Source organism: Ovis canadensis, chromosome 25 (genome assembly GCF_042477335.2).
Source record: "Ovis canadensis isolate MfBH-ARS-UI-01 breed Bighorn chromosome 25, ARS-UI_OviCan_v2, whole genome shotgun sequence".
NCBI classification, from domain to species: Eukaryota; Metazoa; Chordata; class Mammalia; order Artiodactyla; family Bovidae; genus Ovis; species Ovis canadensis.
Window position 1 is genome coordinate 47,466,363 of NC_091269.1, and position 18,511 is coordinate 47,484,873.

General features: G+C 40.4%; 1 protein-coding gene across 4 annotated transcripts in view; it reads left to right on the plus strand.

Moving 5' to 3' along the window:
- Nucleotides 1–18,511, plus strand: part of VCL (vinculin) — a 112,287-nt gene that overhangs the window by 13,419 nt on the left and 80,357 nt on the right. The gene's annotated exons all lie outside the window — the stretch shown is intronic.

Consider the following 18,511-nt stretch of genomic DNA (forward strand, 5'->3'; position numbering starts at 1 on the left):
CTCAATATGCCAGCAAATTTGGAAAACTCAGCAGTGGCCACAGGACTGGAAAAGGTCAGTTTTCATTCCAATCCCAAAGAAAGGCAATGCCAAAGAATGCTCAAACTACTGCACAGTTACACTCATCTCACACGCTAGTAAAGTAAAGTAAAATTCTCCAAGCTAGGCTTCAGCAATACGTGAACCATGAACTTCCAGATGTTCAAGCTGGTTTTCGAAAAGGCAGAGGAATCAGAGATCAAATGGCCAACATCCGCTGGATCATGGAAAAAGCAAGAGAGTTCCAGAAAAACATCTATTTCTGCTTTATTGACTGTGCCAAAGCCTTTGACTGTGTGGATCACAATAAACTGTGGAAAATTCTGAAAGAGTTGGGAATACCAGACCACCTGACCTGCCTCTTGAGAAATATGTATGCAGGTCAGGAAGCAACAGTTAGAACTGGACATGGAACAACAGACTGGTTCCAAATAGGAAAAGGAGTACGTCAAGGCTGTATATTGTCACCCTACTTATTTAACTTCTGTGCAGAGTACCTCATGAGAAACGCTGGATTGGAAGAAACACAAGCTAGAATCAAGATTGCCAGGAGAAATATCAATCACCTCAGATATGCTGGTGACACCACGCTTATGGCAGAAAGTGAAGAGGAACTAAAAAGCCCCTTGAAGAAAGTGAAAGAGGAGAGGGAAAAGTTGGCTTAAAGCTCAACATTCAGAAAACAAAGATCATGGCATCCAGTCCCATCACTTCATGGGAAATAGATGGGGAAACAGTGGAAACAATGTCAGACTTAATTTTTTTGGGGCTCCAAAATCACTGCAGGTGGTGACTGCAGCCATGAAATTAAAAGACGCTTACTCCTTGTAAGCGTAACTCCTTGTAAGTTATGACCAACCTAGATAGCATATTCAAAAGCAGAGACATTATTTTGCCGACTAAGGTCTGTCTAGTCAAGGCTATGGTTTTTCCAGTAGTCATGTATGGATGTGAGAGTTGGACTGTGAAGAAGGCTGAGTGCCGAAGAATTGATGCTTTTGAACTGTGGTGGAGAAGACTCTTGAGAGTCCCTTGGACTGCAAAGAGATCAGCCCTGAGATTTCTTTGGAAGGATTGATGCTAAAGCTGAAACTCCAGTACTATGGCCACCTCATGCGAAGAGTTGACTCATTGGAAAAGACTCTGATGCTGGGAGGGATTGGGGGCAGGAGGAGAAGGGGACGACAGAGGATGAGATGGCTGGATGGCATCAGACGTGAGTCTGAGTGAACTCCGGGAGATGGTGATGGACAGGGAGGCCTGGCGTGCTGCGATTCATGGGGTCGCAAAGAGTCGGACACGACTGAGCGACTGAACTGAACTGAATCATATCTTTGAATTTTTGCCTTTCTTCATTTTGTTCTCATCCTTTGGAAGTGTAGAGATTTTCTCACTCTATCCTCTGTATATCTGAACTGCTTATATTTTCCATTTTGTTATTTCTTCAGCTCTTCCACTTTGTTCGTTCTCATTCAACTGGGTCTAATATGCCATTTAGTTCAGCCATTGAGTTTTTAATTTAAATGGCAGTATTTCTCATTTTTAGAATTGTATCTTTTTCAAAATCTTATCAGTATTGGTAGTCTCTTGTTGTTTCATCATACTTTTTAAAAAAGATTGCTTTTATTTTCATTTTGTTTGATGAAAAACATCTTGGAGTGTAAGGAACTATGAGAGTAGAAAGGCAGTTATAAATGCCAGGAAAGCATTACTGTTGAAGTCACTGATTCGTTTTTTTTTTCCTCTTTTAAAAAAATTTTATTGTAGTAAAATATACATAAAATTTACTATATTAACTATTTTTAAGTATGTCGTTTTGAGGCATTAAGTACATTCACATTTTTCTTTAGCCATCACCATGATCTCCAGAATCTTTTATTTTTCTCAGTTGGAACTTTGTACTCATTAAACCCTATCTCCCCATTTCTTTCTTTGACAACTGCAATTCCACTCTCCATCCCACTTAATTTGACTTCTCTAGGTACCTTCAGTTCAGTTCAGTTCAGTCGCGTCCGACTTTTTGCGACCCCATGAATCGCAGCACGCCAGGCCTCCCAGTCCATCACCAACTCCCAGAGTTCACTCAGACTCACGTCCATCGAGTCCGTGATGCCATCCAGCCATCTCATCCTCTGTTGTCCCCTTCTCCTCCTGCCCCCAATCCCTCCCAGCATCAGAGTCTTTTCCAATGAGTCAACTCTCCGCATGAGGTGGCCAAAGTACTGGAGTTTCACCTTTTAGCATCATTCCAAGTATAAACATATAGTAAGAACAGTATTTGTTCTTTTGTGAGTGGCATATTTCACTTAGCAATGTATCTGTGGATTTCATCCATATTGTAGCAAGTGTCAAAATTTCCTTCCTTTGTAAGGCTGAATAATATTCCATTTTATCACATTTGGCTTCTAGCATTTGACTAAGGCGAGTAATGCTGCTATTTCATCACACTTTTAATGCTTTCTGAGGTCTGGACTCTGTCCCCAAGGGGTATAAACTGACGAACTCATGGGGGACTGCAAACCCAACTTCTAATACAAGGGAGCAAACTTGTAATCAAAGTCTGAAGGACCTTTTAAAGAGTAAGGTGGAAAGAAGACAAGAGGGGAAGTTCATTCTGTGTTACAGAGAAGCAGTGTTTGAAGCATGAGAGAGTGCGCCCGCCAGAGAAAACCTGGAATGCCTTCTGAGCAGAGAGAATGAAAAGATAGAAGAGTGTGAGTGTGCCGTAGGGAGTGGGGAAGCTTTAGTGATGATACTGGTAAGGTAGATTGTGCTAGTTTGTGAAGGGACTTACATGCCATATTAATCACTGAAACCTCCAGTTTTTGAATAAGTGAAAACTTTACCCTGGTTCAGAATTTAAAATAGTGAATTGTCTCCGTCCCACCCTTGAACTCCAGCCACCTTGGTTCCTTCAGAGGAAACTAATGGACACAGGAGACCAAATGTCTTGAGTGTGCTTCTAGAGATAGTTATGTATATTCAGGCAGTTGTATTCCTCTTTTATACAGATGGTGACCTATTACCCTGTTCTGTTCCTTGATTTTTTTCCCCCTTAACCTGTTTAGAAGAACATTTCTTATCAGTTTATATAGAACTGTCTCTTTTTTTAAATTACATTTTTTTCTTTCTGGGCCATACCACATGGCATGAGTGATCTTATTTCCCTGACCAGGGATCGAACCCCTTGCAGTGGATGTACAGGGTTCTAACCACTGGATCACCAAGGAAGTCCTATCTTCCTTTTTTTTTTTTAAATTATAGTTGATGTACAATATTATATGTTATAGGTACAGTAGAGTAATGCATAATTTTTAACGGTTATAGTCCATTTACAGTTATTATGAGATATTGGGAATATTTTCTGTATTGAATAGTATATCCTTTTACTTGTTCCATACAAGCTTTCTCTTCTTTTGATAGTTATATAATGATTCATTGATGGTTGTAACACAGTTTATTTAACTAGACCCTTGTGGAAGTACCTTAAGTTACGTATGATCTTTTACTAATTCAGGCAGTGTGGCAATGAATGACATAGATATGTCATTTTATATGTGTGTAGGTACATTTATAGGATAATTTTTAGAAGGGGAATTATGTTTCATGTTATGTTATGTTCATGAATTCTGTTTCATGAACATTCTAAGCCCCGGATGTTTAGGCAATGGAGGGATTTTAAGCTGATGTTTAACATGGATGGTTTTGAGCTTTAGTAAGACATCCCTGGTAGTGGTGAGGCGATAGATCAGCAAGTGAGACACAGGAGTTGGAGAGCCACCCATTCAAAATGGTTAAGGTTGCCTTCAAGCAGTGGGAGGAATGTAAAGAGGGGACATTCTAGAGATAGCATCTTTATTACATAATTTACATTTGGATTCATAGTATTCTCAACAATGTGTCAGTAAAACAAATGTTTTAAAAACTATTTTATGTATCCTCAATTATTTTATTTATACTATGTGCTTATCATTCCCATATGTGGCAGGGCCAGTTTTAATTTTGCAAATAAAATCACTTTGAACTGCATGACAGAATAACTAGAATCCTTATCAAATTTCAAAGAAGTCAACGATTTTATTGACACAGCAAGTTGTATCCAAACTGTTTTGATCTCATGTGAAAGCAGGAAAACTCTCTAGAGAAGACAGAAAGAAAAGATCTAATTGAAATTGGAAGCTCAAAGAAAGGTCTGTAAAGGAAGGATTATACTTACCGTTGAACTCAGGTATGCCAGTGGATTTTAATTACTCCAATGTGTATTCCAAGATGGCATAGAAAGATTTGCATGCTAAGATGTTATGCAAAAAACAGCAGGCGGATATGTTTAGAATGATTCCATTTTGTATTATTTTATATGTGGAAGAGCATATACTAAAATGTGGTGGGATTGAGTCGTGGGGTTTCAGGTTAAAATTTTTGTTTTTCTTACCATAATTCATGTTTGTCTTCTAACAGTGAACATGTACAACTTTTGAAGTAAAAAAAAGAGATAAGCAAGTATTTTCTCACATCTTTTTATCATTATTGTTTGCATTATTCTCACTGCCTGGAATTATTTTTCCTCTCCTGTTTAAAAGGGATCCAGTGTTGATGTCACTTCCTCCATGAAGCTCCATTTAGGTTGCTTAGTTGAAATTAATCTCTGAATTTGCTGTTCCCATGAGGCGTGGCCATGTTTCCTATCGAATACTAACATGAATTAGAGCTGTTGCAATGCATGCATGTCTCCTTGCACCCCTCTTCCTCCAGCTCCACCCAGCTTCCAAATTTGAGTTCTAGAAGCATGGAGTGTTACCATTGACTCGGATTGCTCACACTTGATAGACCCTAGAATGTTGAATTGGTTGTATTTGTAGCAGTGCAATATTTTCCTGTGTCAGAGCAAAGCAAAGATAGATATAAATTCTGAGTCACATTCAGCAGGGTGATTTTTAAATTCTGAGGGCAATGATATATCTATGTACACTGGATGTATACTCTTTCCTAATTTGTGAAGGCCGCTGAAAATTACCTCTATAACTGCCATATCTATTGCATCTCTAAAACCAAACACAAAAGCTACATTTTACCTGAGAACTTTTATCTTGGAACTGGAAATTTTAACTTGGGTTGTTTGTTTGAAAGCTTCCACAGAAAGGCAAATTCCTCAGTCGACTGCAGTCATGAACTCTACTGCAGACACTGAGGAATGGGAATGCAAAAATCACCTTTTCCCCCCTTCCCTGGAAATTGACCTCTTTTATTATCTTTGTGAAATAAACCTTTTCCTCATCATTTTTTAAAGTAGTGTTTTGTTGATCCTTCCATATCGTGTTCCCCTATCCCCCCCGCCGCCTTTTCTTAAAGCTACCAGCCTAGATTAGGCTTTAATATTACCTTTTCTTGAGAGTTGTCTACTAATTTCTCACTCTCATCTATTACTGGCAAGTAAAGATTCTAGGTACAACTCTGATCTCAACACTTTCTGTCCAGAAACTGGCATCTCCTCCCATTGTTTTCTAAATTCATCTAAATTCCTTTTTCCAGCTCTTTTTAAAAATTGAGTATATTTGACATATAACATTGTTAAAATTTTAGTTATACAATGTTTCTTATCAAGAAAGATATTTTATATACTCATATATTGCAATATGTTGCTGTTTAGTACTATTTATCACATATAATTATAGTACAGTCTTGTCTATCTTATTTTAGCTCTTGATGGTTATTACACTTTACCCCCTTTCTGTTCGTATTTCTCTATGGAGTAGAGAAACTGGCAAATTACAGCCTGTGGGCCAAATTTTGTACTGCCCGGGAGCTAAGAATAGTGTTTAATTTTGAAATATTTGGAAAGTCAGAAGAAGAAGATTTCGTGACACATGAATTTATATAAAATTGAAATTTTAATATCCATAAATAAAACTGTATTGGAACACAGCCTTGCACATTTATTTACATGTTTTCTATGACTGCTTTCACATTACAGTAGTGGTGAGAAGTGCTGGCACAGAAGTGCTGTGCTGTATGACCCACACAGCCTAAAGGGTTTACTCTCTGGCCCTTTATGGAAAAAATTGCCAACCCTCGACCTAGAGTCATAGATTTATAAAGTTGGAAATAAGACCTCAGAGATGTTCTGCTCCAACTCTTCATTTTAAAAATGAGAAAATGTATTCTCAGATGCAGTCAACAGTATGTCTAAAGCAAGGTCCCTTTGGCAGCGGAAAAGCCAAGATCAGAATTACTGCTGGTCCTGCTTTCCCATGGTACTCTTCCATGAAGTCTGTACCAGCCTGGTGAGACTGCTGGCTGTTCATGAACAAACTCCAGTTTGTGTCACCTCCGCTTCTATGCATATGCTGAATTTCCTTCCAAGATGCCTTCCTCCCTCCAGACATTTTATCCATTCATACCTTAAGGCTCATCTCAAATACTGAAGATTGCCCTTATCTCAGCAACTGGTTGAGCTCTCTGTCCACCTACGCCTAGTAATACTAAGTTATAGCTCCCCGATAGAACTCACGAGAGTCATTTAGTTCTGATGCTATTCCAGGCCATAAACTTAGTAACAGTGCATCTGTATGTCACCTGAGGAAATGTCACCAGCACATTGCCTTACTCACAAAATTCTTAGGACATAATGAACCAATCTAAAATGTCAAGATCCAGAGGCACTTTCAAGATCTCTAATTTACTTCTCTTCTATTAAAAAAGAAAGAGTAAAAATGAAACAGCACTGAGTAGTATTTTCGATGGGATCAGCTATATAGAAGAGTTCATAGGGAATTTACCTACACCGTATTCACCTGGCTATTAATGAAGTATATACACCCTAGGAAGAGGAACTTGGGTTTGTCCTAAGGAGGATTATCTAACTGTGTGATGATTATTTGAGCCTTTAGTATATTTGTTGATTACTAGGACTTCCCTGGTGGCTCAGATGGTAAAGAATCTGCCTGCAATGTGGGAGACCTGGGTTTGATCCCTGGGTTGGGAAGATCCCCTGGAGTTCAGTTCAGTTCAGTCGCTCAGTTGTGTCCAACTCTTTGTGACCCCATGAATCCCAGCACGCCAGGCCTCCCCGTCCATCACCATCTCCTGGAGTTCACTCAGACTCATATCCATCGAGTCCGTGATGCCATCGAGCCATCTCATCCTCGGTCGTCCCCTTCTCCTCCTGCCCCCAATCCCTCCCAGCATCAGAGTCTTTTCCAATGAGTCAACTCTTCGCATGAGGTGGCCAAAGTACTGGAGTTTCAGTTTTAGCATCATTCCCTCCAAAGAAATCCCAGGGCTGATTTCCTTTAGGATGGACTGGTTGGATCTCCTTGCAGTCCAAGGGACTCTCAAGAGTCTTCTCCAACACCACAGTTCACAAGCATCAATTCTTCGGCACTCAGCCTTCTTCACAGTCCAACTCTCACATCCATACATGACCACTGGAAAAACCATAGCCTTGACTAAACGGACCTTAGTCGGCAAAGTAATGTCTCTGCTTTTGAATATGCTATCTAAGTTGGTCATAACTTTTCTTCCAAGGAGTAAGTGTCTTTTAATTTCATGGCTGCAGTCACCATCTGCAGTGATTCTGGAGACCCCCAAAAATAAAGTCTGACACTGTTTCCACTGTTTCCCCATCTATTTCCCATGAAGTGATGGGACTGGATGCCGTGATCTTCATTTTCTGAGTGTTGAGCTTTAGGCCAACTTTTTCGCTCTCCTCTTTCACTTTCATCAAGAGGCTTTTTAGTTCCTCTTCACTTTCTGCCATAAGGGTGGTGTCATCTGCATATCTGAGGTGATTGATATTTCTCCTGGCAATCTTGATTCCAGCTTGTGTTTCTTCCAGTCCAGCGTTTCTCATGATGTACTCTGCATATAAGTTAAATAAGCAGGGTGACAATATACAGCCTTGACGTACTCCTTTTCCTATTTGGAACCAGTCTGTTCCATGTCCAGTTCTAACTGTTGCTTCCTGACCTGCATACAGATTTCTCAGGAGGCAGGTCAGGTGGTCTGGTATTCCCATCTCTTTCAGAATTTTCCACAGTTTATTGTGGTCCACACAGTCAAAGGCTTTGGCATAGTCAATAAAGCAGAAATAGATGTTTTTCTGGAACTCTCTTGCTTTTTCGATGATCCAGCGGATGTTGGCAATTTGATCTCTGGTTCCTCTGCCTTTTCTAAACCCAGCTTGAACGTCAGGGAGTTCACGGTTCACGTATTGCTGAAGCCTGGCTTGGAGAATTTTGAGCATTACTTTACTAGCATGTGAGATGAGTGCAATTGTGCGGTAGTTTGAGCATTCTTTGGCATTGCCTTTCTTTGGAATTGGAATGAAAACTGACCTTTTCCAGTCCTGTGGCCACTGCTTTTTCCAAATTTGCTGGCATATTGAGTGCAGCACTTTCACAGCATCATCTTTTAGGATTTGAAACAGCTCAATTGGAATCCCATCACCTCCACTAGCTTTGTTCGTAGTCATGCTTTCTAAGGCCCACTTGACTTCACATTCCAAGATGTCTGGAAACCCACTTGTATTCTTGCCTGGAGAATCTGCATGGACAGAGGAGCCCGGCAGGGTACATACAGTCCATGGGGTCTCAAAGAGTTGGACACGACTGAGCGACTAAGCATAGCCATAGGCTTATAGAAACTTGCTGCTAAGGTAGGAATGCACATAAATTCAACAATAAAAACCTTCCATGTTCTCTTTCAATCTCCAGGGATTTTCTTCTGTCATACTTTCCATACAAACTCTCAGTTTGGATGACTTCCATTTATGAACTAAATATAGACATTTATTGCCCTGTAATGAACCATTAGGAGAATACTTGATGTTTAGTAAGGACTGAAGAGAAAAAGATTGTAATTTAATGTTCAGGTGCATTGCCAGCATTGTTTTTAGTTTTGTTAAAAAAAAAACTACCAAAAAAAGTCAAACTAGATGGATGAATGGACTCTCATTATAGTGTAATTCTTTTAGTTCTATTTCTTCCTTTTGCCCAACTGGGAATAAGTTACCTAAGATGATAGCGCCAGAACTTACTAATGGGTTTAGTTGTCTGTGGCAACTGCTGAACAGATAGATATCTAGGCTGCAGTATAGATAGTTTGTATTAGAAAGCAAATGAAACAAAAGGACATTGACTTTAATATTCTTGTCAAAGTCTTTTTGATTAGACTGATTAGACTGAGGCTGTGTCTAATTTGTTATTGTTACATGAAGAACAGTGATGAAATGCAATGTGCAAAAGGCATACACATGACTAGTATTGCTGTAGATGGTTGATAACTTTTTTCTATCTATACATCTTGGCTGGTTTATTTCACTTTTCAACAAGTTTAAAACTAAGTGTGCTCAGCCCGTATATAATCTCACTAAGTTATATTTATAGTAGTTGAGAAGAAAAAAAAGAAAAGCCTAAAGGTAAAACTTTGGGGCTTTTATAGGTACTATAACACAGGAGTTTTTCCTATAAGCTTTATATTGGGAGCCTTAACCATTTGACACATTAATATTACAAAACATTGAATTTCCAGTTCTGGTTGCTTGTAAGAAGTGTGTTTGTAGCTTGAGGTAAGAAATAGAATAGTTTTACTTATGGCCCTAATTGAATGGATCAGAGCGTCTTTTATAGCCTAGAGCCAAATTAAATTACTATACTGTAAAGTGACTCTGGATAATTTTCAGTTACCAGGCAGGATGGTTCCCAACAGTAGTAACAATATTTATTTTTGCTATTGGGTTACTACTTCAAGTTTGAGTGCACTGTTTGTTTGTTTGTTTTTTTTTTTAAAGGGCTATATTGTTGATCATTCCTGGTTCAATTTTGAAAGCTAGTTGTAGTCAGGTTGACTCAGTTGATCATCTCTAAGCAAGTAACAGTTAAGAAGCTTAAGCAACTGAAGCCCTAATGAGTGTGACCCCTGTTTGCTGTGTAAATTTTCCAACTTCTGGGAAGGAAAATCAAACAACATAAGTTGTTTAAACTTCATCTTGTTGGTTTATATTTGCCTGTTGTGAGCTTGAAGTTTTTCTTGTCCTTCTTGCCATCTGAAAGTTCCAAAGAATTGTAAAATCATGCAGATTTACAGCAGAAAACTTGAGACATCATTGAATGTGTCTTCCACGTTTTTGAAAAACACAGAGTAATGGTATTTGCGACTCTGTGGACTGTAGCGTGCCAGGATTCCCTGTCTTTCACTATCTCCCAGAGTTTGCTCAAACTCATGTCCATTGAGTCAGTGATGCCATCCAACCATCTCATCCTCTGTTGCCCCCTTCTGCTCCTGCCCTCAATCTTTCCTAGCATCAGAGTCTTTCCCAGTGAGTGTTCTTCACATCAGGTGGTCAAAGTATTGGAGCTTCAGCTTCAACATCAGTCCTTCCAATGAATAGTCAAGGTTGATTTCCTTTAAGATTGACGGTTTGATCTCCTTGCTGTCCAAGGGATTCTGAAGAGTCTTCTCTGGCACCACAATTCAAAAGCATCAATTCTTCGGTGCTCAGCCTTCTATATGGATCAACTCTGCCATCCGTACATGACTACTAGAAAAACCATGACTTTGACTATATGGACCTTTGCTGGCAAAGTAATGTCTCTGATTTTTAATATGCTGTTCAGGTTGGTTGTAGCTTTTTTTCCAAGGAGCAAGCGTCTTTTAATTTCATGGCTGTAGTCACCATCTGCAGTGATGAGCCCCCAAAACTAACGTCTGTCACTGCTTCCACTGTTTCCCCATCTATTTGCCATTAAGTGATGGGACCAGATGCCATGATCTTTGTTTTTTGAATGTTGAGTTTTTAAGTCAGCTTCCTTGGTGGCTCAGATGGTAAAGAATCTGCCTGCAATGCAGGAGGCCCAGGTTTGATCCCTGGGTCGGGAAGATCCCCTGGAGAAGGGAATGGCTACCCACTCTAGTAGTCTTGCCTGGAGAATTCCATAGACAGAGGAGCCTGGTGGGCTGTAGTCCATGGGGTCTCAAAGAGTAGGACACAACTGCTTATTTAACTTATATGCAGAGTACATCATGAGAAATGCTGGACTGGATGAAGCACAGCTCGAATCAAGATTGCTGAGAGAAATATCAATCACCTCAGATATGCAGATGACACATTTATGGCAGAAAGCAAAGAACTAAAGAGCCTCTTGGTGAAAGTGAAAGAGGAAAGTGAAAAAGTTGGCTTAAAACTCAACATTCAGAAAACTAAAATCATAGCATCTAGTCCCATCACTTCATGGCAAATAGATGGGGAAACAGTGGAAACTCAGTGGCAGACTATTTTTTTGGGCTTCAAAATCACTGCAGATGGTGAGTGTGGCCATGAAATTAAAAGATGCTTGCTCCTTGGAAGAAAAGTTATGACCAACCTAGACAGCATATTAAAAAGTAGAGACATAACTTTGCCAACAAAGGTCTGTCTAGTCAAGGCTATGGTTTTTCCAGTAGTCATGTATGGATGTGAGAGTTGGACTGTGAAGAAAGCTGAGCGCCAAAGAATTGATGCTTTTGAACTGTGGTGTTGGAGAAGACTCTTGAGAGTCTTGGACAGCAAGGAGATCCAACCAGTCCATTCTAAAGGCGATCAGCCCTGGGTGTTCATTGGAAAGACTGATGTTGAAGCTGAAACTCCAATACTTTGGCCACCTGATGCGAAGAGCTGACTCATTTGAAAAGACCTTGATGCTGGGAAAGATTGAGGGCAGGAGAAGGGGACGACAGAGGATGAGATGGTTGGATGGCATCACCAACTCAATGGACATGAGTTTGAGTAAACTCTGGGAGTTGGAGATGGACAGAGGGGCCTGGTGTGGTGCAGTTCATGGGGTCTCAAAAGAGTCGGACACAACTGAGCAAGTGAACTGAACTGAGTGATTTTAGGCAAGTCAATTAATCACTCCGTGCCTCTGTTCTTCATCTGTGAAATGATTTAGCGGTGGTACCTCCTTCATAGGCTTGTTTAAAAGGATTTAATGAGGTAATGAAGGGGTCCTAACTTGTAGCATGTTCTTAATATTAAAATAATTTTTTTAAGGATAAAATGGAAGTCACAAATGAGTGCTTCAATGGCAGAGGGGAAGAAAAAGGGACTAATATTTATTTAGTATCTGTTATCTTTCCAGGTGCATATATATATTAGGTGATTTATATCTGTATTACTACATTCTTCAGCCATGAGAGACATTTTCCTTTTTCCCTTTTACAGATAAAGAGATTCAGGCTCAAAGAGATTATTACTTGCCCCAGGATACAGAACTAGTTTTAACAGTTTCCCTGGTGGCTCAGTGGTAAAGAATCTGCCTGCAATGTAGGAGACCTGGGTTTGATCCCTGGGTCAGGAAGATCCCCTGGAGAAGGGAATGGCTACCCACTCCAGTATTCTTGCCTGGAGAATTCCATGGACGGAGAAGCCTGGTGGGCTACAGTTCACAGGGTCGCAAAGAGTCGGACGTGACTAAGCAGCTAAAACTTTGAAGATTCCTTCCAAAGCCCCAGTGCTTTTCCTACCTCTCCATGTTGCTGTCTAGGATGGGCCCTTGGTCCCAGTTTTCCAAACATAAAAATGGGTGAATTTTCGAAATTCGTTTACAAATTGGTTTGGAGACAGTGTTTTTCCGTAGGGACAGTATTACAAATGAACTAAATCTGTTAGGAAAAAAACGCATTTGCAATTCTAGCTGTTAAAGTAGAAAAACAGGAAAAATAAGAGTGTATTCTGTGGAATGCTTGGGAAAAGCAGATTTAGTTAGAGGGCAGTGAGGGAAATACAGACTGTTTTGGGTTTTTTGTTTTTTTTCCTGAAGAGTTATTTATTTTCTTTGGCTGTGTTGGGTCTTCGTTGCTGTGAGGGCTTTTCTCTAGTTGCGGTGAGCAGGGGCTACTCTTCATTGAGGTGTGAGGGCTTCTCATTGTGGTGGCCTCTCTTGTTTGCAGAGCAGGGACTCTGGATACTCAGGCTCAGTAGTTGTGGCGCCTGGGCTTCGTTGTCACACGGCATGTGGGATCGTCCCAGACCAGGGATTGAACCCATGTCCCCTGCATTGGCAGGTGGATTCTTAACCATTGGACCACCAGGGAAGTCCTAAAGACTGTTTTGATGCTGATGGGGCCTCTAGGATACTTTAAGGGATTAAACATTTATGACACAGAGACAGCCTGCATTTGATAACACTTCCATAGAGTACAAAGCACATTCATATGTATTATTTCCTTATAATCTTGTTTGAGATACATAGGATAGGTGGTAGAGTTGACCTGATTTTTCTTAGCAGTGTTTAGCTTTCCTTTCTTTTTTTCATGTTTTTAATCCATGGAGCTTGTCACCTTAATAGAGCCATAGAGGACTAGTTTATAGATATGTCGAAGAAATAATGAAAAGAATGAAAGATCTTTTTGAATTCATTGTGGGAGAAAGTGGGTGGTGGAAAGTTATCTGTGATGATGACCTGCTTTCTTGTTATTAAGAAATTGGTGGCCACCCAGTGCACAGGTGTCCATGGTTGTGTCCACAGAAGAATCTGGAGTTGAGGGAGAGAATGCAGTATTTGCAAATTGGAAGACTGTCCACAGTATCTTCATAAATAAGAGATCTGGTGAGCAAGGCTGCTCTGCTAACATTTATCTAGCCTAATTGATACACTCAATCTCATGTTGTGTTAAAACAAGCAACTGCTGCCAAGGCAGCTTAACCCTAGCTCTAAGGAAACTATGTTGCATCAAGTGAGTTAGTTTGACATTAGAATTTGCCGCTGATGTAGTTCACCTGCTCTTTAACCTGTTCGGTTGTATTCTTTTTGATGCACATTTAAGTTTTGGGCAATTGGTCAAAATTTGAACCTTTTAGGTGCCGGTGTTGTCTCATTACTTTATGGACTGTTTCACACCAACAATATTGTTGACATGTTTTAAAAATTTAATTGGTATTTTTCTGATTATGAAGGCATTGCATACTCATTTTTTAAAAAATCTGAAAAGTATGGAAAAGGATTGAGAAGAAAATAAAAATCATCTGAAGTTCTACTTTCCATACTGTAATTCCTTCCAGTCATTTTCTTTTGTTTTTTGAAGTGGATATATATTGGGGAGCAACTGAGGTGTTTCGTTATTAGTGAAATATCTGAGGCATAGTAAAATTTTACATGACTCTCCTGATATTGGGGAGTTTGCCTTGTCTACTGTGCTAATTAAGAATGGAATCTTTTTGTTATATCAGGTGTCGCAAACTCAAATACCTACAGAGTCAAACAGGAAATGAGTGAATCAGGTGGGTTATAGGGCACCAGGGAGTGGCTGACCAGAGAGACTGGTCAACTGAAAAGTACAGGCCCTGATTGAAGAATACTGTTATTATCTTCAGCTTATTGTTGCCACATGGAAACAGGGCCTAATGTTTCCAGATTTTCCTGATAATCAATAAAATCTAAAAATCTATATTTCTTTTTATGTGAAATTTTCCATTTAAAAAGAATACAGACAGAGCAGATCAAACAAAATAGGTCTGTGGGTTGCACTTGTTCCATGCACTCCCATTTTGTCATTCCTGATATAAATACTTCTCAGTCTTTCTCATACCTCTCATAAGAGCACTTTTAGAAAATATTTAGAGAAGAGTTGAATAAGGAATTTCTGAGAGTGGCTTTAGGAACTTTTAACTCTGTGTAGACACTGAGAGGGTTGCCTAGTATAGGAGTGAAAAACTCTGATACCCACAGGGACCAGACAGTGACATAAATGAGTGAAATGGTCTGGCTGTTAACATTTTAGGGAGTGATGCAGAAAGTATACTCCCTATATGGGACATTTGGGGTTCCTACACATTGTTTTCTTACTGAGATTCAGATCTCATATGGTCAAAGCTTTTGATATTTTAAGAGATGTCAGAAATTTGAATCTTTGTGAAGTTTTTTTTTTTTTTAAGGACCAAAGAAAAATCACCCTTGACTCAAATTCTGCACAAAGGCCACTAGTTTGCAACTTCTAGCTTTCCCTGAGTAACAGTTTCCCTGAGTATCCTACAAATCCTAATTCCGTACTGACATCGTTCAAAGTATCAAAAGCTTTGGCCATATGAGATCTGAATCTCAGTAAGAAAACAATGGGTAGGAACCCCAAATGTCCCATATAGGGAGTATACTTTTTGGGGTGATGAAAATGTTCTAAAATTGATTGTGGTGGTGGTTGTGGTGGTGTTGTTCAGTCTTGTCAAACTCTTTGCGACCCCATGGACTGTAGCATGTCAGGCTGTGCTGTCTTTTACTGTCTTCTGAGTTTGCTCAAACTCATGTCCACTGAGTTGATGCCATCCAAGCATCTCATCCTCTGTCACCCCCTTCTGCTCCTGCCCTCAATCTTTACCAGCATCAGGGTCTTTTCCAGTGAGTCAGCTCTTCGCATTAGGTGGCCAAAGTATTGGAGCTTCAGCTTCAGCATCCAATGAATATTCAGGACTGATTTCCTTTAGGATTGACTGATTTGATCTCCTTGCTTTCCAAGGGACTCTCAGGAGTATTCTCCAGCACCACAGTTTGAAAGCATCAATTCTTTGGTGTTCAGCCTTCTTTATGGTTCAACTCTCACATTGATACATGACTGCTGGAAAGATGACAGCTTTGACTATATGGACCTTTGTTGGCAAAGTGATATCTCTGCTTTTTAATATGCTGTTTAGATTTGTCATAGCTTTTCTTCCAAGGAGAAAGTGTCTTTTAATTTCATGGCTGCTGTCACTGTTCATAGTGATTTTGGAACCCAAGAAAATAAGGTCTGTCACTGTTTCTATTTTTTCCCGTTTATTTGCCATGAAGTGGTGGAACTGGATGCCATATCTTAGTTTTCTGAATGTTAAGTTTTAAGCCAACTTTTTCACTCTCCTCTTTCACCTTCATCAAGAGGCTCTTTAGTTCCTCTTCACTTTCTGCCATTAGGGTGGTGTCATCTGCATATCTGACATTATTGGTATTTCTCCTGGCAATCTTGATTCCAGTTTGTGCTTCATCCAGCCCGGCATTTCACATGATGTATTCTGCATGTAAGTTGAATAAGCAGGATGACAATATATAGGTGATGGTTGTACAAGTCTGTAAATGTACTGGAAACCATTAACCTTTCTCTAGAGTTGACACTATTTTTCACTTTCTTTAAACTCGATCCCATTGACTTTCATGACACAGTTCTACCACTCCCTGACCCTGCACTCACACATTGCCTTCTCAGCTCTTTTCATCAGCTGATTCCACCAGCCACAACCTATTTTTTCAACCCAGTGAATTAAACTGAGGAATCATCTGTATGATTTCTCCTTGAACATTTGCTTATCTGCATCTGAACATCCCATAGATAAGTTTTAGTTTCTCTCTTGGAGCTGGCTGTCGTCCTCCATTACAGGTATTACTCTTTCAGGAAGGGGGACCCCTCCAGGGCCCAAAAGTGGGCTGTTGTCTAACACTTGGAAGTGAATTGTCCAGGGAGACACATGAGCTGACAGAGCAAGAGATTTTATTGGGAAGGGGCACCCGGATGGAGAGCAGTAGGGTAAGGGAACCCAGGAGAACTGCTCTGCCACATGGCTCACAGCCTCGGTTTTTATGGTGATAGGATTAGTTTCCTAGTCGTCTTTGGCCAATCATTCTGACTTAGAGGCCTTCCTGGTGGCACACACATTGCTTAGCCAAGATGGATGCCAGCAAGAAGGATTTTGGGAGGTGGTCAGAAATGTGGTTCTCCTTTTGGCCTTTCCCGAATTCTTCTGTTTGGTGGTGGCTTATTATTTCCGTGTTCGAGACCTCCTGTCATAAAATAACTCACGTAAATGTTTACCATGGTGCCTGGCCAGGGTGGGCAGTTTCAGTCAGTGTGCTTCCCCTGACATTACCAAGTCACTTGATTCAGAAGTCTGGGTGTGTCCGTTGCCCTCTGTTTGGACTGAGTGTCATGTAGATGGATTTCTTACATCTGCCCTCATATCCATCTGTACTGCTGCTGCTTTAGTTCACTTTTAGTTTATCTTTTACTGAGACCCTATGCTTCCTGAGGTCAGGGGCCATGTGTATTTTCTTCGTCACTGTCTTAATACTTGGCACATGGTATGTTATATAAATATTTGATTGAATAAATGAACTTGTATTTCTAGTTTTTCTCCCTCTGGTCCATTGTTTCTCCTGAGTTTTTCTTGTTGAAATATAAACCTAATATGTCTTTTGCTTAGAAACCTAAAATAATTTCCCACTGCTTTAGAGAGTGAAGTCTAAGTACATTGCACATAGGACCCTCCCTGAGGTGGCGTTTTTTGTTTCTCCAGCTTCCTACTCTCTATCCCTCTCCTCCACCCAATACCCTTTGTTCCAGCTGGGTGGGTCTGTGTCCCCTGAACTGGCCATGATTTCACATATGCTTCTCCATCATTGGAAACCTCTTCTTTCTTCCCCAAATCCCATCACTCCTGGAGAACCCTTATCAGCCTTCTTAGAGTTTCTTTTCCTCTGTGAAACTTGGATGTAACTCTGTTAGAGCATTACCTTGTCTTACAATGATTTATTTAAGCATTTGTCTTGTCTGTGAAGGGCAAGGCCTGCGTCTCCCTTATTTTTTGTGTTCCCATCACACACTGTTGTGCATGGCTGTTATGTATGAAGTTCTCAGTAAGTGCTTGATTAAATGAATGAGTTAGAAATCAGAGCAGGTTAAAGAGTCCTAATTTTTCTGGTATATGTGGCTTTTAAAAAACTTGGTTCTGAGACTTGCCTGTTTGTCCAGTGGTTAAGACTCCAGATCCATGGTCTGGGAAGATTCCATATGCCGTGTGGCAACTAAGTCCCTGTGCCACAACTACCACAGCCCATGCTTTACAGGAGATGCCACCGCGGTGACAAGCCTGCTCAACTAGAGAGTAGCCCCCACTCACTGCAACTAGAGAAAGCCTGTACACAGCATGGAAAACCCAGTGTAGCCAAAAATAAATTTTAAAACGAAATAAACAGACATTGGCTCTGGTGTGTCATTTTTTTTTAAAAACCCTGCTTCTGCTTTTATTTTTTTTATTTTTTAGCCACTCTGGGCAGCATGTGGGATTTTAGTTCCCTGACCAGGGATTGAATTCCCAGTCCCTGTATTGCAAGCATGGAGTTTTGACCACTGGACCACCAGGGAAGTCCCTGGTGTGTCATCTTTGAATGATACAAAAGGAACCAGTGAGTGAGTGGATGGATCACAAGTCCGTCACCAACCATTGTAGGAAAACAATCGAAAGTGTTGCTGATATTGAGACACATACATTTTCACTACCCTTGTATGACCCACACATAGTATTGGACATGGCAACGCATCAGAATGGGCTTGCCAGGTGGCTTAGTAGTTGGGAATCCACCTGCCAAGCAGGAGATGCAGGTTTGATCCCTGGGTTGGGAAGATCCCCTGGAAAAGAAAATAGCAACCTGCCTCAGTATTCTTGCCTGGGAAATCCCATGGGCAGAGGAGCCTGGTGGGC